The following is a 26749-nucleotide window of genomic DNA, read 5'->3' on the forward strand; positions in this document are numbered from 1 at the left end:
AACATGTTTCTTCTGACTGTGCTCTTTCCATCTGTGCTGCTACCAGTGAAGAACAAGCCCCATCATTAGTTAGGATACATTGTTTAGCAATCACAATGGCATGTGTGTGTCCTAAAGGGCAGGCTCCACCCTGTGCACATTATTGGGTCTTCACTAGCTTGTTGACCCAAACAAAAAAAAAGAGATCACAGCTGCTTGAATGGTAAGCATTCTTTTTTAGAGGTGCACAGCTTTTGACAAATCGAAACATCTGGGAAGAAGTCATCGTCCCTCTCTGTATTACTACTTAAAGATCTTTTTTATCACATAAGGGTAGCGACTGCTGCACTGTCAAGCCAGACCTTATAATAAGAGATACTTTCGAAAACTCAATTAGGTGAATTGCTGGAGTTACAATTCTTCAAATTTCACCATCAATATTCTAAAATATATTATCAACAACTTTTACTGTAACAGTGAATTAAAGCACTTATACAGTTACTGTGGCCTTTTTAAAAAATTGTAGGTTTATTATTTTCCTCATGATATTTCTGCCTTAGCTTTCCAGAAACAAAGGCTGTTAGGTTGATCTGTGTTAATCAGATGTATATTTTAATGATGATATACATTTACTCTTTCAGGAAAGTGTTATTGTTAGTGCTGTGAACTTCTTGTTTAAAAATCTTAGTTATTGTTTAACTGATTTAACAAAGATATATATTAGTCTATCTAATATTCACTATGCATTGTGGATCATTTGAGATTTTCATTTTTAAAGTACTTTCTTAGTTTCAGGAAAGCACCGTTTTAGAGTGGTAATATTTGTGAAGAAAAGCCTGTTTCAGCTTTGTTTCCGTGCCTCGCGATGTTTGCGTCTCCTCACTGGTGTAATGCAGCATCTGGATTTTAACTTCACTGCCTCGGGCTTACACTATTCAGTGATGACAATGATGCCCCGCATGTCTCACCTCCATGCAAAAATACTCTACAAACCAGAAGCGTTCTGGTTTCAAGTTATCATTAATATTACTGGGTTAAAACAGCTCTAATGCCAGTTTTTATTTACTTTTTCCCCCATTAAATATATGGGTGTTTTTCAGTCTGCTACTCAGAAATCGAAATTCGAAAGTAAATGTATCAAATGCTTGAGTAAAATTATCATACCGAGCCATCAGCAATCAGCATTTCTTGCTGTCCCTTTGTTATAATTATGAGTATTTATATATAGTAATGGTGCCCCCTCTAGTTTTCATTTGCAAGCCGCACCTGCTTTTATTTGTAAGCATCAGATAGGTCTCTAGGCATATGCTAATGTAAGCGGTGCCTGGTTTTGAAAAACATGTTTGGTTGTCGTTATTTGTCATCTCTTTCCTTTACAGTGTTTATGTTTGGAATTACTTTGCTTTTAACCCTTTTGCAGCGGCGGGAATTCCGCCGCGGCGCTGGGGGGTGCGGGGGGGCAGCGCAGTGGCGCTGTGCTCATGACGGAGCCGCTCCGTCATGAGCCACGGTTGAGCTGTGCCCATGACGGAACGGTTCCATCATGACTCCGCCCATTTGCGTTGTCCCCCCGCACAGGCGGGGAAACAGCGCCGCGTAGGCGGAGCGGCCGCCAACGGCCGTGACATGACGGAACCGTTCCGTCATGAGCACACGGCAACCGTGGCTCATGACGGAGCGGCTCCGTCATGAGCGGGGAAGGGGTTAAATATTTTATGGAAGAAAATACATGCATTCTTCTTCATTATAAAATAGAACGTCAAACAAAGACAGCCACAATCAGAACAGGAGACAGGAGAAAATAACCTCACTCATGAGAACAAATTCAATGAGAAACTAATAGAATGTACATTCCACTCCATTTATGTTATACATTCATTAGCAGCCCCAGCCACTACTTTCTCTATTGTGTAATATGAAGATGTATGGGTCATATCAGGTCCAGCTCCTGAAAACCCAACATCGGACTGTGAAAACTCCTACTTGAGGGTTTATGCAGAGTATGGCAGATCAGCCGTTGAATGACCAGGGCAACTATATCTGCAGCTTTTAGTCAGGTGAGGGCCTTTTCCCTGAACCTCTTCCCACCTCGATGGCAGAAGCTGGTACCTGAAAATTGGTCTTGGCGGCATACCAAACCTGTCAGCAACTTTTTTTTTCCCATTCTATTTCTTCGTGATGGTAGGGGAGGTGGTGCAGTTCTATGATCAACTGGATCAACCTCTAAAGCTTCTCAGATAAAACCAATTTTTAAGAAGTGCTCCGTCTTTCATATAGCACCTATGTACCATCTGTAAATGTTATAGTATCTGGATTGTGAAGTGAGAAAGCAAGGGTCAAGACACACTTAAATGGAAGGACATGGTGGGGTGGGGGAGGGGAGGGTAATCTTCAATTAATACCACTGACAATCTACACTGACCTCATTAATCAGAACAGCCAGTTTAGGAGATAGAGAAGAACTGAATTAAAAAAAATATATTCTATTGGTTTTCATAACTATAATTACAACACAGTGAACAAGAGCACAAATAATTTATTTTTAGGACAATATTGTCAGAGTTTATAGTTCATCCTTTAACTCATCATAAAGGAAGATCAAATATTCTAAAAGGAAGGATCAAGACCACTACACACCACTGAATTCCATTGCTTGGCATCCATAACTCTCAGATGACCCATCAGTGTCACCTTGTGTGTGATGTCTTGGCAGAAAAAGACACAACTAAACCTGGAAGCAGTATTAAGACTAATGATGTTGTATTGGGCTGAGGGTGCCTCTAAGGACATAAGTAGAGACAGCGCAATACAATACACCACAAGTCCTTCCCAAGCACCATATACATCTTTGAATAACATATCTCATATAACCTCCTAAAACAGGAGGTAATCTCACAATGGTCTAAGAGGGAAGTGACTTCTGGATACTTTATCCAATTTATTTTCCTTCCTGAGGTCTGACTACCTATGTTTTAGGATAGCATTTATTCGCCTTATCAGTTTCTCTCTTGTTTCTTAAAATGTAAATGACCACAGTAAGTTCTATGAGTCACGATGATTCGTCACTTTTCATGTCCATCAGTGACTTGTATATTCAAATTGCTCATCATATCAATATTACATTATGTTTGCTAGGCATCAGTTTAATATATGAATCTCAACCAAGGGTTCATCATGGATTATATTTAAGTAATCCTTGTTTCTGTGCAGTTCTGGATTACATAGGGTATTTTGCAATCTTTTCATAAATTTGCTCAAAATCAATCAGCCGTTATCAATTTTCTGACATTGTGATGCCACCAAAGGCTGATAGAGACCCTTTTTACCAGTGTTATTAAAAACATTTTATTTCAGCGCATGAACAACATGCATATTTCTTTTGTACACATCCTTGTAGTTTCCTTTTACCAGCCATTAGAGGGTATTCTCTTTGTGTAGGAATGCAGTAATTAAATTTGACTTCACAGTCTGATTTATTTAGGCTATATAAATGGTTGTTTTGGAAACATGATACTTCTTAGATGTCAAATTTGTAATACACCATGTAATTTGCATTCAATGCCCCTTCTTTCCCACCATAAAAATTTAAATCTTTAATCTGGGAAAAAAGTCCTCTCTACTTTGGCCTGAGAGACAGCGGTGCAAGTAAACTCCAAATTCAAGGCGCATTGTGCTTACCCCGAACAAATAGTGTTTTGCCTGTTTTAGAAATGGGATTTCTGGTTGGCTAGGGCAGGCGCCTAAGCCAGGCAGAAACCACCACTCTAGTCAGGGCAAGGGAGTTACACACTGAAGATAACCCCTGCTCACCCCCTTGGTAGCTGGGCAGAGCAGTCAGGCTTATCCCAGAGGTAATGTGTAAAGCGTTTGCGCAACACACTCACACGGCAGCGACACACTAGGCACACCACAAAAGAAAGTCCACACAAGGTTATATAAAAATAGCCTTTGTATTATCCATAAAACACATTAGAACACCATCACATATATACACTGTGCCAACAGGCACTTGTCATGCCTTACAGATATTACATAAACCAATAGGTCAATCGGGCCATTGTCATAAACATTTCGTAACTCACAGTTTGGTAGGGCAACCAGTAACTACTTGTAAGAGTGCACTGAGCACAACACATTAAGCATAAACCTCAGAGCGGTACACCATAGTAAACACTTATCAGAGTGCACACATCAATACAATCGCTATAGTGATGCGTAGGGTACCAACCTTGGCAATGTAACCCCCAAAACCTAATTACATCAGGGCATAACACAGCCCATAGATTAGGACAACAGCGGCCCCAGTGCTTCTACGACAAGGCCAGCAGCATGTACACATGCAGTAGCCACAATTTAGCAGAAACCCTCCTGGTAGTGTAGGTGTTCCCCCTGTAGGAATTGTGGAGGCCCACTTGATCCCCTGCACGGGGCCTCCAAATCAGCCTCCAAATGCTGCCAGGGGTGTCGCAGGCCTGGGCCAGCCGCACCAAGCATGAGGGCAAAAACCCGGCCCCCAACTTTCCCTGTTCACTCCTGGGTTAACCGCCTATCTACGCTGGGAAATGCGGGAATCACTTTGGTGCTGTGAAAGCACCAGATTTTGCTCTGCAAGTGGCCCCTCGGGCTGGAAAACAACAGTTCAGCCTGTTTCCTTCCGGGGGCGCTCCAGAGACCTCAACAGGTCTCCCGCTGCTTCGTCTAAGACATTATGGCTCGGGACAGAGACACACTGGTCCTGCATGCACTCGCCTCTCTGCCAGGCTTCCGCGGGAGTCGCTGCTTCCCTGGGCCGAGCTCAGCCACACGGCCCTTTGTGGCAGGGGTGGCAGATGCTTCTCCAGCCGTTTCAGCCAACAAACACCTTGGTTTCCTGGCAACGCCCTCTGGGGCTGTTCCCTTCTGCCAGACTTCAGCTCTGCGGCGTCTCTGCATTGCGAATGCTCTCCTCTGCGCCTGCCGTACTCGGAGTGTGACCACATGTCTCGGGCTCCAACAACCAATTCAAGCCCCCACAACGTAGTGATAAGTGAGGAGAGCACCGAAAAAGCTCTTTCCGCCAGCGCTAGTAAAAGCGCCCACCACGCAGTGATCATTGAGAGAAGGTAGACGGCACAGTGCTCACAACACACTATATCTCTCCAGCCCAGGGGCAGGAAACAAGGCACAGGCAGGCCAGCACGCAGGGCCCTTTAGCAGAGGGCAGCTCCTTCAGCCACCCAGTAAGCATTGGCTTAGCCCATAACTGTGGTTCCTCCAGTCCACGCAGTGGGGTAGTTCAATCAGCTCAAAAACATGGGGTCACAGCCCCAATATTTATAGTGCATAAAGTCTTTGGTCTGCGCTGGTACAGGGCCCTGGACCCAGTGTAAACCAGTACTGGGGCATTTAAAAAAAAAAGTATCATTTACAGTGCACAACACTCCCCATTGTCAGTGTAAGCCCTGGCCCAAGACACACAACAGGGGGGTGGAGCTATCATTGTGGAAGGCAGGCACAGCCCTATTCAGGTGCGGGTGCTACTCCTCCCACAACTCCAAATGCAAACCAGGCCTATTCAGCCTAGCACTGACTCATCCAGACAGTCTGGAGCCACTGCACCTCCCTAGCCCCTGTCACTCCAAAGCCAGACAGTCAATACACATCCTAGCAGAGGAACAAACACACATAGAAGAAAAAAAATCCTACTTCTAAAAGTGGCATTTCTAAAATAGTAACAATAAAACCGCGAACACCAATTCGCAGCATTTATCACCACTATTCCAAATATACAAACCTTGATCCCGCTATCCCTCTCATGTCAGGAATTACCGCTGAAGCACATATAAGGGAATTCCAATGCATCTCTGTGAGAGGACAGCCTCACGGCAGTGAGAAACCAAATAGGCTGTTTGTCACTACCAGGACATGCCACACAGATAAGGCACATGTCCTACCTGCTTCCTACACTGCACCCTGCCCATAGGGCTAGCTAGGGCATAACTTAGGGGTGAGTGATATGTAGTAAAAGGGGAGTCACAGATGTGGCAACCGCTTTATGTTCCACGTCACAGTGGTAGTAAACTACACACGCAGGCCCTGCAGTGGCAGATGCAAGAGACAGGTTGGAAAGGCTACTTTGATGGGTGGAGCAAGCAGCGCTGCAAGCCCACCAGTAGCTTTTAATTTACTGCCCTGGGTATAAGAGATACCCCTCTACAAGAGACTGACAAGCCAAACAGGTGTAGACGAATTTTACAGAGTTTACCATAGAGAGCACATGCACTTTAGCACTGATCAGCAGTGATAAAGTGCCCAGAGTCATAATACTACCAACAACAGGTCAGAAAAAATGCAGGAGGAAGGCCCAAAGTTCTGGGATGACCCTGCAAAACGGGCCAAGTCCAATAGCCTGGATATGGTTTTTCCATGGATCTTGCTTTACAGATGCACAGATGAGTACATGTGCAGTCACTTTCATCAAAATGATCCAAAACATACTCATTTATCTCAAATTCTAGAGAAAACATTCCTTTACTGGGGGGGGGGGGGGGTTGAAAGGGTTGTGCGGAGTGCCATAAAATAGCTTAATTCAGATGAAATAACATTCGCGTGTGCTATTGGGTGGCATCTCCACTTTCCATTTCTTATGCGTTGTTGCATAACCTCTGTATGTCTCTTCTACAGTTCTTTGCTTGTCAAGATACAAATATATTAGCAGTGCAGGTGTCACACCAAAGTCGCTGAAAGTGTCCCCAGCTTCTTTCTACATATGTCAACCTCTGCTGTCATGTTCTCTTGTAGAAAAAGAATATAGCAGTAGCCTTTGATTTTTAATCTCAATGTCAATATATGTACTAAGGTCCTCACATTTCTTCCTAACGTATCACCGTTCAGGAGAAAGTCTATGAATGGTCATGCCATAGTCTGTATTTTATTCACTGTTTCCAACAAAGTAAGCCATATGTGAGATAGACCATTGGGATCCCCTACTCTCTTATGCCATACGAGTTGCTGAATGAGAAGTATTTTTGTTTGAGTTAGAGTACACACCTAAATATTGTGCCATAAACTGAAGCAAAGTCAAGTGTCTCCTTTATTAGACCTGAATGTTTTAAAGCTGCTTTTAACACCACATTTAGTAAATGGCACAATGACTGGGAAGGCCTAGTACTCATGCATTAGCAGTGATAAAACTATTTTCTCAGGTAGCTAGAAAAATGGCTGCAAATATCTAGACCATTACCCAAACTTGTATTCTCTTTTTATTAAGCAGAATCCAAGAAGATATAAACATCGTTATAGCAAGATATATCAAATCGAATAGTAATTGGGTTACTAAGCTAATAAAATTGATAATCATAATAAAAAAAACATGCAGCCCCCTTTTCAAACAATGAAGGTGTCACAGTGCCTTGCTGTAAACAACCACAACAGTATATGTAATTTGCCCTTACTTCCTAAACCCAGAGATTAATTAGACCCTGATGTGTTTTTGATTTTACATCATAGAAATTGCGCTTTCCTGTAAAGGAGGTTATGGCATCCTTTACCTATAAAGTGAACAATGAAAACATAAAGTGATGTAGTGCTTTGACATAAAGCACAACCCCAATAGATTTAGCAAATCCACATTAAAGTGCATGAATGGTGACTACAAGTCCTGTGGAATCGAACAATAAATAGTAAAGTGCAATAGTATTACAACACAGAAATTCAACAACACATTAATACATTATGAAATACACAAGTATCTACTTTGGGATATCCCCGAGAGATTCAAATGGTTTCCAAGTAGCTAAAAGCATGGAAATACTCCCAATTTGTTGTGCATATGGCTCTTCAAAAGAGTGGTCCTCATCATTTATCAAAGCAACATTGGAAATTTGGAATATTAGTCGTCCCCCAGTATTATAATATCAAAGAGCGGGCCACCAATAGAGCGATATAAATAAAATATTGCACATACTTATTTGTCTTTCTACTAGCACATGATGAGCCAAATAATACTAAAGTGACTCCTAGCATGATAGTAAATTGAATAAATTTACTGAGTGCTTGAAATAGTCCATCGCAGAATTGATGGAGTACAGGACAAATAAAACAATATGCAACCAATTACCAATATAATTTAGTTGACACCGAAAGCATTGATCGAGGCTTGATGGGAACACGTTATGCAGAGCATGGGGAGTATAATGTGACAGCCATCTGGAAAGAAAAGACATCCTTTAAAAATTTTTAACCCTAAGGAATTCATATCCCATCTCAGAAATAAATTGCCATGCTCCCTTTGACATCTTACAATTAGTCATTCTATAAATCGTATTGAGAAATTTAGGAATTGAAGCCGGATCAGAATATTTACGCAATGCCTGATACCCCTTACCCTCTCCTGTCATCTTGTTATTTGCTAGGAGATGGATTAGTGCCCGGGTCTCTTCGCTCATCACCTGATAATTAGCGGCTAAGAAGTTATGTTACCTGCATAAAGCTAAACATGGGTGACACCCTGTTCTATGGCGCAGCATAAACTTCTCCCATGTTATCTGAATATGAACTATAAAAAACTTTTTAAAAGTTTCCCATCTCAACGAATCCTTTACAGTTCTAAAGTTCCAAAGCAGACTTGTACAACTTAAGTCCTAAAAGATTGCAATTCTGTCATCATGTTAGCCTATGACAAGCTGGAGCCTTCAAAGATTTTAAAATGGCCTTAATATGATTTCCCATTGCATAGAGCACCTTATATATAAATCTAGTTTTTTTGGGGAGCTTCCCTTGCACCAAACGCATTAATGGAAAATTATCAAAGACTTCAGTCTCCATAATGAATTGTGTCATAATATCCAATAGTGCAACCTGGTAGTAAGTTTTGAAATGAGGTAGCACAATGCCTCCCTATGTTTTATCTAGCTTTAAAATTGAATGTTTGACTGTTGAAGGATTACTTTTTTATATACTTTTTCTAATAAGGGAGTCTATTTCTTTAAAACATTGATTATTAATTTGAAGGGGAATTTATAAAAAATAAATAGAATAACTGGCAAAATGATGCTAAAGGTCTTTAGGGAGAATGGTGGGTTATTGCATTAAACAGAAGAAGCTCTGTTTTTGTGTGAATAATCTAAATATATACCCATCTATATGGGTGAAATTTTGGATTTTGTTTATTACCCCCTGAATATTAGCCTTATTGACTTTCAAGTGTAATATCATCTGCAAAAAGTTTTATTTTCAGCATGCCTTGTAGTGGCTCAACAATAGAATTGGTATTATTAATTCTCACTGTCAGTGGTTCAATAAAAAAGGTAAAAAGAATGGGGGACATAGGGCTGCCCTATCAGCAACCTTTGCTGATTTTCACTGGGCCTCCTGCCTTTGACTCAATAATAATTCTTGCCTCTGCATTGGTATATAAATTCTTGTTTATTTTTATTATTTGAACAGAACAACCAAATTTGCTCAAAATATAAAATAGAGTATCCCAATAAACCAAGCCAAAAGCCTTTTCAGTGTCCATCATCAATGTAGCTGTTCTCGCTTGATTGTTGGAAAAATAATCTATTGCTTGATTCAAGAAATTCATATTTTCGGCAATAAAACTGTTTAGCAAAAACCCATTCTGAACTTTGTGTATCAAAGTTTGAGCAATAGAGTGATTCAATATGCCTATAACAAGCAATTTATAATCAGCATTTAAAAGATGTATTGGCCTGTACTAATTAGCATTCATGGGTGATTTAAAAAAAAAAAAAAATCTTCCCATGATAGACTCTTTAGACGACTGGGGAATCTCCACACCTTTCCTAATTAGATTAAATAAATCGGTAAGAAAGGGGAGCAGGTATTTTGCAAATATCTTGTAATCTCTGTTGGTATGCCATCATTACCACAAGATTTCGTGTTAGACATATTTTGGAGTGCTGTGGCCACCTCTGAAGCTGATATGGCACCAATTACATGATATGGGGGATTAGGGGGTAAGGTAGGCAATTCCTTCTTCCCAGGTTGTTTGGGGGTAGCAGGTTACTGGAGTTATGGGTGGTTTGGTCAGGGTGGTGGTGAAGCAGCAGCATAATCAGTAAAAATGAGCAGAATTTGGGAGGTTGTTAATGTAATTATACAGAGAGAGAGGTTGAGCTGGAAAGTGAGCACTGGAAGTACTTGAGGATCATCGTATGGTGCTAAATGTTAAGACAATTTCATTTAATGCTGATGTTGTTTTAAACAATTGCAAATATGGTGCCCTGATGAATTGGTTGTCCACATTCAATCCTCAAGCAATTTTTCTTCAGGAGACACATCTCAAAATTAATAGTCCCAATCTATTGTTCCTAAGAAATATTCCCATGGATATTTTGCTTCTTCAGGTGTAACAATGGGGGGTGTGGTGATTTATGTGGCAAGATCTCTTGACTCGCAGATGGGGTATGAACTAAGGGATGAAAAAGGGAGGTGGGTTTGGATAAAAGTCCTATTCCACTTTGAATCTTGTGAACTATAACAGCCCACGTTCTGATGACGGGGAACCACTAAAAAATCTTCATAATCTTTACATGGGTGCAGAAGGGCTCTTGATTTTTGCGGGCAATTTAAAATGTATTCAGGATCTGAAATTAGATACCTGCAATAGGACCAAAAACCAGCTAAAGCCAAAATTGTCAAAGGCTCTTGCTGCTATTAAGCAGGATTATCTGGATACTGCACAGTTCACATGTTTTTCGTGCCAATTTAATTAATACTGCTTCAAGTTTAGTTTTTTTTTCATAACTTCCTCAATCAGGTGGAGGTCAACAGATGTTTGGGTAATTGTCTTCTCTGACTACCCAATAGTGTCAGTTCAAGTTGGATTAGAAATTTCAATAACTGAGAGACTGATGCGGCAGTTTGATGAGTGAGGCATTATTATCTGAACAAAATTGGTTGGATGAAACAAGAGTCCTTATAATGGAGTATTTTTAGATTAATTGCAATGTATTTAAAAAGTTGGACATGTACTTGTAAATTTGACATGCCAAGGTAGTGAAAAATTCTTAAATTATATTTTCACTACTGAAAGGCCTATCTGTTCCATAGGTTAACATTGGGAAAAGATTGTTATTTCAAGTTTGGTGTCACAATGTACGGTAGAGTGGGATTTTAAGATGCAAGTCTGAAAATGTCACTTTGAAATAGTTGGTATTTTCTTACTTTATGGTTTAAATCTTTTTATTGAGTTTAAAGATGCATAGGATAACAAAGCCGCCACCTACATCCCATGGCCGGTGGGGAACAATCGAGAGATTATATAGGAGAGAATGATATGAAAGAGCAAGAAGCAAAAGTTTAAGAGAAGAAGGAAGAGAGTTATGGTGCCTGATGTGAGTTTCTGCTTACACATGGCTAATAGATAGCCACGGTGGGATTATGCTTCAATCTGGGAGTTGTCTCCTGAGTGGGAGGCCGTGCTGAGGAGTCGGAGCACTCGAGGTACCTCGGGCAGGTAAGTTCCATAAATTCGGAGGAGAGGAATTCGATGGTGGTACCCCATGTTTTGTCAAATCTGGGTAAAGTGCGGGACAATCCAGCTGTGATCTTCGCCATGCCCAATGTTTCCCATACCTTATATAGCCAGTCTATCTTAGTCAGGACCTCTTCCATTCCCCAATGGGCCAGCAGCGCTTGCTTGGCGGCACCTAGTGTTAGGGTGATGGTCCATCCCCGACATGATTTAAGAGGATAGGTAATGGGGTTTGCCAATCCCAGTAGTGTGTAACTGGGAAATCTGGGTATTTCAGTGCTGTAAATGGAGTCTACCTCCTGTAAGACTGTGCCAGAGAATGTGTGTAAGGCGGCCCTGCTATCCACAGTTGTGCCAGCACAAGTCGCTTCCCCTGGATTTCAATTCTGCAGTTCTAACTGGGGTATAGTACCAATAATGTGCGATCTTTAAAAACATTTCTTTCCCTGTGGTACTACAAGAGGAGAATCCGGCCCTGTGTATTATGTCCTGCCACTCCTTCGGGGAAATTTCCTGTTCCAACTCCGATTCCCAAATACGCTGCGCTGGGGTCTTACCTATTTTGGGCTTATTCAGAAAGGAGTAAATATCTGACAGCAAGCACTTGTCTGAGGAGCGTGTGATGTACTATATCTCAAATTTAGTGAGGGGACGTCTCGCATGTTGTTGCACCAGGGGTTGTATTACCCAATGTCGGATCGCCAGATATTGCCAATAGGCGTCTTGGGGAATCCCGAAGCCTGAGACCAATCTGGGGAAATCTATAATCCCCTTCTCATCGAAGAAGTCCCCTATCCTTTTACAGTCGGCTTCTGGCCATTTCAGATACCCGTACCCTTCCCGCGCTGGGTGGAAATCTGGATTGCCTATGAAAGGTGTTAGTGGAGAAACAGGGGTTGAAAGGCCAAAGGGTTCCTGCACTCTGTCCCACTCCCCAATAGTCACCCTCAGTACTGGCAAGTTGTAAGCACCATCTGGTCTATGAGGTTTAGGGAGCCAGGGAACTTTCCATATATGCATTCTAGCAATTGCGCGATCGATAAAACACCAATGCTATTCTGACTCTAACTTGTACCACTCGATTATATATCCTAATTGCGCTGCTTGAAAGTATTTCTCTAAACGCGGGACCCCAAGTCCCCCATTGGCTTGCTTCAGGAATGTTTGCTGTCGTGCCATGTTGGCTCTTTTCCCATCCCATTTAAAGTTCCCGATAAGGTGTTGTAGTTGCGCCAGTATTCAAGGGGGGGGGCATAGTGGCAATGTCTGCACTACGTATAGGATACGATGCAAGAGAGTCATCTTGACGGCCGTCAATCTGCCCAGCCAGGACATGGTGTGATTATTCCAGTTGAGGAGTTTGCGCCTGGTCTGATCCAGCAAGGCTGAGTAGTTAGCCTTAGCCGTCCTTTCCACTGTGGGGTATATCTGCAGCCCTAAGTGGGAGTCACCTCCTTGGGCCCACGCGAATGGGAATTCCTGCTCAGTTCTAGGCAGAATTAGGTCAGACGCCAATTTCTTTTGTATGTTAATTTAGAATCCTGATACCGCGCTGAATGTCCTAATCTCTTCTAACAGGGGGGGCAAAGAAAGCGTTGAGTGCATGAGGAATAGTACCACATCGTCCACGTACAGTGAGATTTTGTGCTCTCTGTCTCCCATCTGAATCCCAGTAACCGATTGGAGATGTCTGACTCTTTCAGCAAATGACTCCATATATAGCACAAAAAGCAAAGGGGAGAGCGGGCACCCCTGGCAAGTCCCCCTCTCGATCCTAATCGGGTGAGAAGCTAAGCCATTCACTCTAATGCGAGCTTCCGACGTTCTGTATATGCAAACCCCCACTTACCAGTCTCCAAATCCAAATCTACACATAGCGTGTCTCCAGTATGGTCAATGTACCCGGTCGAACGCCTTATCGGCGTCAACCGACAGGAGCAGCGCAGGTTGTTGGGTGCGCTGAGTGTTGTCTAGTAAGTGGCAAAGGTGTCTCGTCCCATCGCTACAATTACGTTCAGGAATAAAGCCAGATTGATCTGGATCCACCAGGCCTTTCATATGCGATGCCAGGCGAGCTGCCAAATCGATGGTGAAGATCTTTAGATCCACGTTTAACATGGAAATCAGGCAGTACGAAGCGCATTCTAATGGGTCTTTCCCTGGTTTCGGTATTACCACCACCTCCTCCATAGACATTGTGGGGGTTAAGGTTCCAGACTCACTGAATTCATCAAACAGACGCACGAGCAGCGGTACCAGTTCCGGGGCAAATGCTTTGTAAAAGTCTACTGGAAAACCGTACCCTCCTGGGGCTTTCCCCCGCTATTAACTTCTGTATGGCCTACAGTATCTCCTCGGGCGGAAGTCCACGTCCATCGCTTCTGCATCAATCAGGGGGAGGGATACTACTGAGGGTCGATGGACATAGTCCTCTGTGGCCACCTCGTCCAGTTGCTCTGCCTTGTATAGTGCGGCATAGAAAGTGATGTCTGCGTCGCTCTGGAAGATCTCTCCTTGAGGAGCCCTTATTCCCGCATTATGGCGGAAATTCATCTGGGCCCTCAGCAGGTGTGCTAGGAGTTTCCCAGCTTTGTTACCCCCTTCGTAATATTGCTGTTTAGTACGTAGTAGCGCATACTCCATGCGGTCGCAATCTATGGCCTTCAGCTGTTTCCATGCATTAGTGAGTTATCTCCTTGTCTACATCGCTCCCATGCAGCGATGAATTCCTTCTAGCTCCTTGACTTGTCACTCAAGTACCTCCCGCATGTCCCTTCTATCTTTGTTCAGCCCCACAGCGATAGATATAAACCTGCCCCTCATGACTGCCTTGAGTGTTTCACAAAGCTGGGAGAGCGGAACCGAGCAATTATCATTGATTTCCAGATAGTCACGGATTGTGGCCCGTATGGTGGCTATATTGGAGTTGTATGTGAGTAGTTTATGGTTGAGCCTCCACAATTTCGGACGAGGGGTCCCCCCGGGCAGTCGCAGTATCAGTGAAACAGGGGAGTGATCCAAAAAAGCCGCCGGCCCTATCATTAAATCCTTGATATACCCTGTGACACGGGGAGAGGTCCAAAATAGATCTATTCGCGCATATGTTTGGTGAGACGCTGAGAAAATGGTGTACTCTCGAGCAGTAGGGTTGCGGCACCGCCAAGCGTCCATCAGCCCTGCCTCTCCAAGCCTCTGTAGCATGGGATCTGAGAGGGAGCCTGTGTTACCCAACCACGCTACTAACCTATCGATCTGTGAGTTTGGTACTATGTTAAAATCCCCCCCGTAACTAAATCCTCATCCTGAGAGTCTATAATGACATTCAGTGAATCCCAAAGAAAAGTCTCCTGGTGCTCATTGTGGCTGTATATAGAGGCTATGGTGTAGGTGTGGGGTCCTACCTTGATTCGTAACGCCAACACCCTACCCGTTATTTCTACATGTACTCCTATTATAATTCCCAGAAAGTGCAAAGCTATTAGTATAGCCACTCCGGCCTTCTTCCCTGCGACCGAGGAAAAATATTGTCGATCATACCATTTGGACCGGAGGCGTTTCCAGTCTGCACGCATCAAATGGGTCTCTTGCACTAAACATATATCGCAGCGTGACTCCCTAAGTATTGTGAGGAGTGCACAACTCTTTACAGGTGTGTTGAGTCCCCGAAAATTAAAGCTCATTAACGTGACTGACCTCAATTGTGGACATATTGGTGTTTAAAGAGATGAGTGAGGATCACCTTCTGGTGTAGTGTAAAGATCGGGGTTAGTGCCTTCTACCTTCATCCTGTCTGGGATCCCTTGCGTTAATCCGGCACACTGATAGAGTCTACCCACCTTATCCTCTCTCCCATTCCATCTCCTCAGCTGTAATAGTTTCCATGTCAGCGCCCCTCTCCCCATCCTAGCGTAACTGTAGTGCATGTCCCAGTGACTTTTGTGTGTTTTTACACCTGGGATCAAGGGTCTCCCATCCACCCTGGTTCTGACGTCCCCCAACCGTGTGTTAACTCCCAATTTTTTTCCATATTACTAGCTCTACCCACCTGTGGCATTATCTGTTGTAGGCCCTGTGTCTAGAGAGATAGAAAGGAAAGAAGAAGAAAAATACAGAGACAGAAGAGATGAACAAATACTTGGAGAGTGCCGTCCAATCGGCATTGAGCGTAATATCGTGCATGGGTTCATGTGTCTGGTGTTCGGTCATCTCGTCGATGAGGGTGAGCCCACACCGCCGAGGCCGGGTTTCTTTATCGCCGGACAGCTCTAGTGGGTTCTGCTTCCAAATGGTATAGGGGATCTGTGGATTCTGAGCTGTGTCGGCCCTGTAGCTGTCGAAGCACCACCTCTCTTTCTTTCTGGCTTTCTGTGGCAGTGGGTTTGGAAGGTTTTCTGCGTCTGTTCCCTCTTCATTCTCTAGGTTTTTGCGAGTCTCGTGTGGCAGAGTCATCCGCGGAGGAGCCCAGGTGTCTCCCTCCTCCAGCTCCAGACCAAGCACCTCCTGCACCTCCTTCAGCTATCGTACTGAGCGTGTTTCTTTGTCCCAAATAAATGAGAGCCTAAAGGGGTGGCCCCATCAGTAGTGAATTCCATTATCCCACAGGAAAGTTGTGGCTTGATTCAGGGCTTTACGTCTTTGAAGAGTGAGCGGGGACAGATCCTGATATATTCCAACCTGAAGACCCTCATATGGAATGGTCGCTTTATCTTTAGTGGCAACCATAATGGTGTCATACTAGAAAGAGTGGAGGCATGTAAGAATTTCTTGCTGTTGTCCTGGGTCTCTGGCCGGTCTCCCTGCGCGGTGTGTGCTATCTAGGACGATTTCTTTGTCTTCAAGTGTCGGCGCTACATGCCTGAAGAAGAAGCAGGTCACCCATTCCTCCAGCTTACCCCCGTCTGTGAGAAGAGGTACCCCCTTAAAGGGTATGTTGGATTCCTGAGAGCGGTTATCTAGGTCCTCGAAGCGAAGGTACAGCTCCTCGTTCCGGTCCCTGAACTCCAGCAACTCACGGGTTTGTTCAGTGACCTACTCTTCTCGTCAGTCTCCAGTCCTTTCCAGGGAGTCCACTCGGTCCCCAAGCGCCTGCATCTCAGCTCTGATCTGTTGGATGTCTGAAGCGACATCTTGTCTCAGGCCTGCAACATCTTCCCTGAGTGTCCTGAATAGCTGCTCCAAAAATCCACGGGTAATTGGCTCCTCCGACTGTTCTCCAGGGGGATCCATATCTTTCTCCTGTAGTTGGGCCCTCTGCTCTTCCGCCTTTTTGGTGCTTGGTTTCTGCAGGATGTCCTTGATTGTCGGATCCTTTTTTCCCTGGTGCGCGGTCATCGCTATAAGGTCCCGTCGCTCCTCTGTCTGCAGTGTCGCCCCTCAATCCAGCCTTCTCTGGTTCACTAGCTCTCTGGGGGGTCAGCAGGCCCGGCAGGGTGATTACTTATCTCAGTGCATCAAGGGTGCCCCCTTCGCCCTCCTTCTCATAGAGTGTTGATCTATATTGCGGCATCGCCTTGACCCCACTCCATGCCCCCCAGCTCGGACTTGGCCTGCAGTACACTGACCTAGTTAGATCACTTGTGGTAACTACAGAATAGGGCCAGCGTGTGACTCAAATTGTGTCAGTACTTTTATGAGTCCCACTCCAGAATGTCTGTACAGCTGAAAGGCCTCACTTCCTCCAGGTGTTGTCCTCTCACAGCTCGTGGCCATCCGCTTGTCCCTACACACAAGCGGTGAGGTAATTCAGTTTCCGATCTCGTTCGTATTTAGCCACCATTTTGTGTCTTTCTGCCATTTTGTGTTGCCCTCACTCAGGCGGCACGATGAACGAAGTGTTGTTTTCCCTCATCCTACTGCAACGTGTCAAATAACCTCCTGCCTCTGTTTATAGCTGGTGTCAGGGTCCGGCCGACTTCACTAATCCTCGTCTGGTCTGACTGATCCCTGTTTCAACTATCTGTTGGTTCGCACCATTCTTTCCTGACTTTATCTTACCCTCTGGCCTTCGCTATTCTTTACTCGTATTCTCTCATTTCACAACTGTCCCCTGGGCCATACAAATGTGTCCTGCCACCTGCAAGTCGATTTATAAACACTACCACTGATTAAGTTGTGGGGAAGGGTGACAAACACAGTAGGGAAAGGGGCTTATTTGAGTTACTTAATATCTTGTTTTCACATTCTTCTGATTGGTTGACCCTGTATGCATTGGGAGTGTTCTTTGTGAATATGTATGTTATAAAAGATTGTGCGCCACGAAGTAAAGTGGCAGTCTCCTAAGAACATACCGAGTGTACTTCTGTGACAACTGTACTTAGCTGCAGCTAATAAACCGAACCTTCTACGCCTAACGGAGTGTCCCGTGTCTCTGTTCAACAAAGCAGGTGAACTCAGGAGATTAAGGCGTACCCTGCGCCGCCAGACCCATAAGGTCTAGGTTCTTCAGCGGGGATCACCTGGGGGGGACTCCACTGCCTACTCTTCCTCCCCAGGTCACTGCCTCTAATCTCTGGTTGGGAATGGACCTGTCACTGTTATTGACTGATTCCTGATGGCAGTAGGGTGACCCAGGGCCCACTCCTTTCCCCCCATCCGCAGCCGCCGCCTCTCAGTCACATCAGGCCCAGCCGGGCCCGTCGCCATAGCAGGTCCCTCTCTGCGGAACTGTCTGCCTTATGGCTCTCACCTTCTCAGTGCCTCTTTCAGGTTTGGTGCCCCTCCGCTGCTCTGTTCCAATACCGGGAGTCGGGATGGCGGTGCTGGTGCCCGTTTTCTGTTTGCCGGCCGGGCTACAGCGCGGCTCCTCTCTCAGGTCCGTCTTGGACCAGCTTTGGGTTGGTAGGCTGCGGCCTTCCCCGCCCCTCTCCGCGTAATCGTCCTCCCCACGGCTTTTACCTTCCCGGTGCCTCTTTCAGGCTTGGTGCCCCTCCGCTGCTCTATTTCGATGCTGGGGAGTCAGGATGGCAGTGCGTGGGCCCATTTTCTGTCTTCCGGCCGGGCTACTGCGTGGCACCTTTCTCAGGCCCAGCTCACGTAGTGCATCTTAGCCCAGCATTGGGTTGGTAGGCCGCTTCCTTCCCCGCTCAGCCCGGGAGTCTCTGAGCACTCTCCACCGCACTATGGGTCCTCTGAGTCCCTGTGAAGGGTTCTCCTCTGTAATCACCACGCCGAGCGCACCAGTTTAATAGCGCGGCTCACGGCTAGGCCTTACCTCGCTCCATGTCTCGTCAGCCGGAGCGGAGGCCCAATGTCTCCTGCGCTGAATTGACTCTGCCACTGCCCGCAGGTCTCAGTGGTCTCCCTGGTCGATATTGTCTTTCCCACTGCAAATGGGGCATTATCAGCTGCGTGGGTAGTCCAGGATCGCCATTGGATGCTGATTTACCGGCCACGGCGAGCAGAGCTCCAAAGAAATGCTGCTACTCCGCCGCCGTCTTGGCCATGCCCCCCCATTTTCTTACTTTAACCATTCTGTGCCTCTGTCTGTCTCTGAATATACGTCTGGGGTGAGTGACAGCTGGACAGCTGGAGTTTGTACATTTTCTCTACACAGTCGCACACTAAGGGAGCTTAGGTGTGCTGATGGGTTATTTCCATCCTGAGGGGTGATCCTGGGCACTTTCACCTGAATAGGGCCATGCCAGTTCCCACCCAAAGAGCTGCATACACCCCCAAAGTGAGTCTGGAGCTAGGGCAGGAAGGGCAGAGACCATATGCACTTCAAAGGCATCTCTTTGAAGTCTCTACTACTTCACAGGGACAACTGGGAATAAATAATAGACCCCTGACACCACCAACTCAGTACACCTCTGGACCCATGACTACTCTGCCAGGAAGAACAGCTGTGCTGCTGAGAGGGCTGCCACACTGCTGGACTGCTGCTTTGCTGAACTTTGCCTTGCTGTGCTCTTGCCTTGCTGAGCTGCCCTGCTGCCTGCTGTTCCCCTTCCTTGTTGGGAAGGACTGGACCTGCATCTCTTGAGCCCAAATTGACTCCAAAGGCTTGCTGGCTTGCCTCCTGCTGCCTAAGTCTCAAGAACTCAAAAGACTTAGAACGCTCCTGTTTTAACCCATGGGCTCATCTGCTTGCGAGACTGTTCTGCCAAGTGGTGCCACCCTCTTCCTGGACTCTCCGAAGCAGATCTAGGGGTTGGTTCAATGGAACTGATGCATCCTCTGCTGTGAGAGCAGACTTAATGCATCACCGGATAGGCGCATCGCACTCGGAGACACTGCATCGCACTTGGAGCCACCACTTTGGAACCAACTCATCAGTGCTACTGCTTGGAGAAGATCAAGGCATCACCTCTACATCATAGAGGAACCCAGCACATCACATTCAGAGCTGCCATACTCTAGAACTGATGCTTTGCTCACGGACCTGACGCATCACCGCGGTTGCATGGCAAAATTCAGCACAACACATCAGCTGTGTGGGGATCTTTGACGCATTCCATCCTGCTCAACAGGCCCTGCGTGGGTACTGTATCTGGCTTGCGCTTTATCGCGGTTGGCTTGACCTCTTGACTTTGTCCCAGTCAAGCATGACCAATTAACTCTTTAAGCACTATTTGCTTCTAAGTGCTTATACTTGCATTTATATCTCGACTTTTACTGGATGAATTTTTTTTGTTTTACTCTTGTTTTATTTATAAAATCATAATCTATTTTTCTACCCTGTTTCACTGTGTTACTGGTCTAAGTGTTGCAAAAACACTCTACACATTACCTCTGAAATAAAGCCTGACTACTCTGATCCAAGGTACCGTGACTTACTCTGACTAGGATTGCGGTCCCTACATTGACAGGATGTATACCTCAGCCAACTAGAGACCCAATTTCTGTGGCATCCTCTTCATCTGGCATTGAGCCGTATCTCCGGGGGCCTCGTCTTCCTTCTACATGTCCCTACTCCAGGTGTCCGACATCTTTACAGTAAGGGCTTCCACTGCCTGCAAGTCCCCACCTTCTTCTTTTGGTTTCACAGATACCGGTGATGTGCTCCTGTGTAGCATGTCCCATGCACGTTCCCTTCCAGTCTTCAAGCTTCCTGGTGTTCAAAGTTCCTGGTGGGTCAGTGGCGTAGGCTTATAGCCTTTTAAAAGTGTCCATTCTCTTCTTCCTTTTCGAGTCTGTCTTTTCTTTCTTAAAATAATATGTTCTCTCTGCCTATCGTTCCTGCTTTTATTTTACCTAAATGTCTTCTCTTTCCTCTTCAAGAGTTCTTTCTCCCTGTCTAATCTATTTTCACTTTCACTAAGTACCACTCATTGTCCCGCCAACCAGCAGATTATTGTGGCAGACCTCCTCTGTCCTCAGCTAAGTGTCCATTACAGGAGCCTAAATAGGGTGCACCGTGATCAGTTACTTGAATGTTAGGCATGGGATCAGGCTGACTCTAAAGAAATCATGTTTACAGGCAAGCGGAAATCTATTGCATGGATTCTGCAAGCATCTTGGGGTGTTTGATGATCGTGTTGTGGTCTAAAACCTCAAGCTCTCATGACAGGCCCTTGGAGGATCATGATCATCATGCAGCAATGCAGACCAACTAATTCCCCCTCAGAGAATGATTCGGGCGAAACGTCTGTCTGAATTGTGTTCAGGTGGAAATGCGTTTCCAGTTGATTCTTGGACTGACGAATGTCCTCATTGGCTTACAAACGGATGAGGTTTGTGAAGGGTCAGTAGGCTTCCATGAAGCACTGACCCCAGTGTTTCCTACGAGAAACAACGAAAAGCACTTTTCCATAGTGGAGTCCATGAGGTGACATTGACAAATAGCAGGCAAGCCTTGTATTTCCATATAAAGCCAGGCATGTGCAGGGTGTACAGTGCGGTTCCGGGTTTACACGAGGTTAGAGCATCTTGAATTTCACCTTGTGTGACTGCCTTTACATTAGTCCATAAATAAATGCAAGAAAATATGTGAACTACGGGCGTTGCTTTCATCTTATAAGAAAGCAGCAGGCTAATGTCACCAACAGGTCATAAACATTGCATTATCTTGTCACAGTCCTTCCAAAGTATTCTCCAAAAGAACACCATCCTGCTCTTGGGGCAACTACTACAAAAACAATTAATCTTCAGACATGGCGCAGATATTTCTCCTACACAGATGTCGTTGCGATGGAGGATTGTTGTAACGATATTCTTTATTTCTTATTAAATCAATGTGTAGTTTTCATAGTTTGTGTTCAGTTTAAGTAAGTTTACCACTTTTTCAAGCAGCCTCGTGTTTGGTAACGACTCTGCAGACGTTCCTCATGCTTTCTATATTTGTCATGCTTTTATCGATCAATCAGTTCGACAAAAAGCAAGAGTTTAACGTTTGCATTTCATGATCTGGCCATAATTCTAGTCATAGAATACCGTACCGAAATCTCATATCTATTCATCATTATTCATATTCATTCCATCTTTCTCCCGGAGAGACAACCATGTTTAGTTGAACTACGTCAATGAAAGAGACGAGGGACTGTAGTAACGTGGGCTTTCAGAGTACCTTGCAATTTCTATGAGATCACGTTGCCTAGCATACACTGTATTGTTGGTAACATGTTTTTGAAAAACTCAGGGGACACATAGAAGGAGGAAACTTTTGTTGCCTGGTGTTTTCAGTCATGATTCATATAGTGATAGACTGTTTTTGGGAAAAGCACCGAGGCTTTTCTTCAAAACTTGCACAAACTTTTGGTTTTAAGTTCGAGTAAACCGCCTCAGTTAGGGGCATATCTGCAACAACCGGAGATAATTATCGCTAAGCGCACATAGCGCTAGGATAATTATCGCCGGCTAACGTGGATTTTTATCGCTGAAATAGCGTGCTATTAGCAACGCTTATCTCAAAAGCGATAATAATCCTAGCGCTAACTGCCAAACGTGTGATTATCGCTGGAAACCCAGCGATAATCCCACGGAGTTTGGTGAAGCTTGCTGATAGGGCCTCACATACTTAGCCATGATATCCACCTTCCATAGGATATCATGGCTAAGTCAGTTTCAAAGCGGGCGTAAGGAAAGTAGCGATAACAGAGGTTATCGCTACTTTTCCTGTCGCTATGCTGCTTTGCGTGAGGCTTGATAATAGGAGAAATGTCGCTTAGCGACATTTCTCCCGTTATCCTGGGGAGGAACGCCCACTTTGCATCTCATTAGAGATGCAAAGATGGCCGTTAAGGGAAATGGAGATAACGCAAGGTTTCACACGATAGAGTGACCTTGCAGATGAGGCGATACAATTATCGCCGCTTTTCGTCCGAAAACGGACGCAAAAGCGGCGATCATTTTTTAACGCTTGCTTGCTGATATGCCCCTTAATCTGTCCCTTATTACAAGTTCTGGGTAAAGACTGTAAATTTGGGTCTGGAATAACCGATTCTGGACAGTAATTCCAGTTATTATAGCTGGAATTTCAAGATGTATCTAGCTGTCTTGGTATCGTTATTAGAGAGTCCGTTAACGCACTCCATATCTCCAGTGCATTACCGGGTCTGAAAATACAAGGCCTATATCATTAGACCGGTAAACGCAAGACATGGAAATACAGTGCCCGCGAGCAACAGGCCAAGAAACACAATCAAAAAGTAGCCAGAAATATGAACCACTTGTTGCAAAACTCGATCAAGCCACGCAGCCCCACTTTTTTGGGGGGGGGAGTTCCATACAGCTCGAACTCGACCATAAGGTATAAGAGCGCTTTACATGAGCACCAGGTGTGTTACAGAGGAACACATTCATTTAGTTAGTGCTTTGCCCAGAACGAGAGGTTGGTGAGAGTACCTCCTGAGACTCGAACCTGGTTCCCCAGTTTCGATGTCGACTACTCTAGCTGTTAGGCCACGTCCTCTCCCACTTGACAGGCCCTCAAGCTCCAGCCTACCAAACATCACTTAGGGCAGTAATCTTGGCAGATCTAGAGGACAATGCAAAACTCAAACCAAATAAATTCTCCACAACATCCAGCGGCGTAGGAAGGGGGTGCGGTGGGTACGAACCGCCCCTGGTGTCATCACTGAGGGGGGTGACAAAATGGTGGAGAGCTTATGGATAAGGAAGGGGAGGGGGTGTTTCTTTCCACCGAAGTCTGTCTCTGCAGTTTGTACTCGAGGGAAGGGGGGTAACAAGTAATTTTCCACACTGGGTACCACCTGACCTTGCTACACCACTGACAACATCAGGAATTCAGCAAAAACGTCACTTCTGGCCAACAGCATGGCCCGTCAAATATGAGGAACATACATTATTTTTTAAATGAGAGCTCTAGGCCCTTGTAAAGAGGGTACTAAAGGAGAAGCCATGCTTCTATGGGCTCCTCACAACTAAAACCAAGGCAAGGTATGGGTCAAAGTGTGTCATGCTGTGACTGGAAAATTGAACTTGATGCCATCTACTCCCCTAAAAATAGAGGACTATAGACAAAGGTTTATCAACGTAAAATGGTGGCTACGAGGTGTAAGGGCAAATCATCCCAGCAAATCATTTGCCACAGCTGGTGGGCCTGTCACTGACCTACATCAGTAGAATTGGTAGGTGAGGTTTAACCAATGCCAGGGGCCTGGATGAACTGGCAGATTGCATGGAAGTAGGAGGTAGACATCACAATTCAACAAATATATGATCGGTATAGAGTGTGAAGTGTTAGAACAATTATTGTTGTCATTTCTGTAGAGAATTGGCACACACTGATAGAAATCTGTATCATCTTCATAATGTACTCTCTGTAATCTCTGAAGCACATATGCAGTTTATACACTGGTTTTCACACATGTACAAGGTGCAAGCAACATGTATGGTTTGTGGTGTAAAAAGAAGTGAATTATCAATAGGGTTGGATGGAAGTCCACCACAAGCAATAGTTACCAACCTGTTAGGTCCAGTGGAAGGCTTCAGTAGTTTAAACCTGAACTCAACCCCTGGTTGGCATGGCACAGAGCAGATAGGCTTAACGTGAAAAAATTACCGAAACAGCTAAAAATGACAAAAATAAGGAGAACCAAAGATATTGTGGTGAAATTCTTTTAAGTTTTACATTTGACACGTTTTAACAGACTTCGTCTTAGCTCTGTTACCTTTTACATATTTTATTTTTACTATATGATTCTAAGTAACACTGAACATGCTGCTTGTTTTCTGCTCCAAAATCTGTCCTCTTCATCCATGGCTAGGAACACAGAACAAGATATCCTAGTACATGCATTGTCCACCCGGAGGCAGCTTCTAACATCTAGACACATCATTGCATCAGAGCTGTATCACTAACACAGTGGTTTTATTATATAATCAGTGCAGTGGGTCAGAGGCGGTAGTCAAGCTACAACAATACTGGGTGACTGTTGTTTTCAACATGCAGCTGTGCTAATGCTGATCTTCCATGCTGACCCTGCAGAGAGGGATTGCCAATCCAACTCCAGACCAAGTCACGCAGGTATGGGGTTTCAGGCTATCCTAAGAGATCAGGCAGAGGGTACACGCACTATGCCCTCAAAATAGGGGTAGCATTAGGTAGGTATATATATATATGAAAAAACCATAGGTTTCAGGGGTGTTATAGTTAGCTGGACTTTTCACTTGTACAAAACCATTGAAATTCCCCCGCTATAGTTAGTTCAGCTAACTATAACTCGCGCGCCCGCAATGCACTGCTGATGACGTCACATATTACATCACTCATGACATGGTCAGTGACATCACTCATGACATCACTGATGACATCTCAAATGACATCACTGATAATATCACTGATTACATCATCCAGTGAATGTGTGTTTTTCAGAAAATTAAATATGTTTTATATATGTATATCTCAAGGTCGATGGAAGAATAAATGGGTATATAAGTGTCTAAATGGATGATTTGTTTTTGAAAAATTGATTGTGTAACTGACTGATTAAGTGTATCATAGTGAATACATGGCTTAGTGAGTAATGTTTAAATATGTAAATATCTGTATCAGTCTCTCATTTTGTGTATAAGTGGCTGCATGGGTTGGTGAGTAGCTACATGGGTGTCTATATAGGTTATTAGTTGGTTTTTTGAGTATCAGTCTGAGTGTCTGCATGGTTCGGTGGGGGGTATTACGTAGTGCATAGGTGCATGAATGAGAGACTCACTGTTTGTATGTGTTGAAGACAGCATGTGTGCAGGACTGTATGGGTGGATGAGTGTGTGTATGGGTGTGTTAGTGAGTGATTGACTGTCTCAATAGTGTCTTTATGAGTAACTACATATGTTTTAAACTAGTATATGTGACTATTGGTGTATATAAGTGAGTATATGTGAGAGTGAGAGATTGAAAGAGTTCCTGTATGAATAAGTATGTGTTTCTATAAGTGATTGTTTAAAAGACTAAGTATGTGTAAGTTTCCGTAGAAGTAAGTGTGGTGGTGTGTGTATAACTGTATATGCAAGTAAATGTGTGTTTGATTCTTTATTAGCATGAGTGACTATGTGTGTGAGTAACTCTATGGATGAGTGGCATTGTGTAACAGGATGTATAGGTGTATGAGTACATATGATGAGTGAGTACATGTATGAGTGACTGTATAGGACTGTTGGTGAATGAGTGGATGTGTATGTGGATCTTAGAATTACTGAAGAGGTTGTTGTAACTGGTATTGGTATGTCCATTGTTTTGAAAATTTTAGTCTCTATTTTTGAATGTGTGTATTAAAGGTTATATTAGGGTGAGAGGAGGTCTGCCACTCTATCACAAGGATGATGTCATCAGTGATGTCATCAGTGATGTCATTTGAGATGTCATCAGTGATGTCATGAGGGATGTCACTGACCATGTCATGAGTGATGTAATATGTGACGTCATCAGCAGTGCATTGCGGGCGCGCGAGTTATAGTTAGCTGAACTAACTATAACGGGGGAATTTCAATGGTTTTTTCAAGTGAAAAGTCCAGCTAACTATAACACCCCTGAAACCTATGGTTTTTTCAGTGAATTTCTGAGGTTTTTTAAATGCTAATTCCTAACTATAACGTGCCTGAAACCTATGGTTTTTTCTGTGAATTTCAAAGGTTTTTTAAATGCTAATTTCTAACTATGCCTCAAGAGATAGGACATGTGAAGAAAGAAGAAAAAATGCACAGAAAGAAAAAAAAGAAGTGCAGAAAGAAGCAACAGAAGTCCTCAAAGATGAAGAAAAGTGCAGGAAGAAGGATAACGTGCAGAAAGAACAAAAAGAAGAGCAGAAAGAAGCCTTGTTGCAAAATCATCCTGTACCCTCAACTTTTTCAGACGGATACTGGTGGTAACTGAGTCTGACTAACCAGTCCTAGAGC

This window comes from Triturus cristatus, chromosome 8, assembly GCF_964204655.1.
Source record: "Triturus cristatus chromosome 8, aTriCri1.1, whole genome shotgun sequence".
NCBI lineage: Eukaryota > Metazoa > Chordata > Amphibia > Caudata > Salamandridae > Triturus > Triturus cristatus.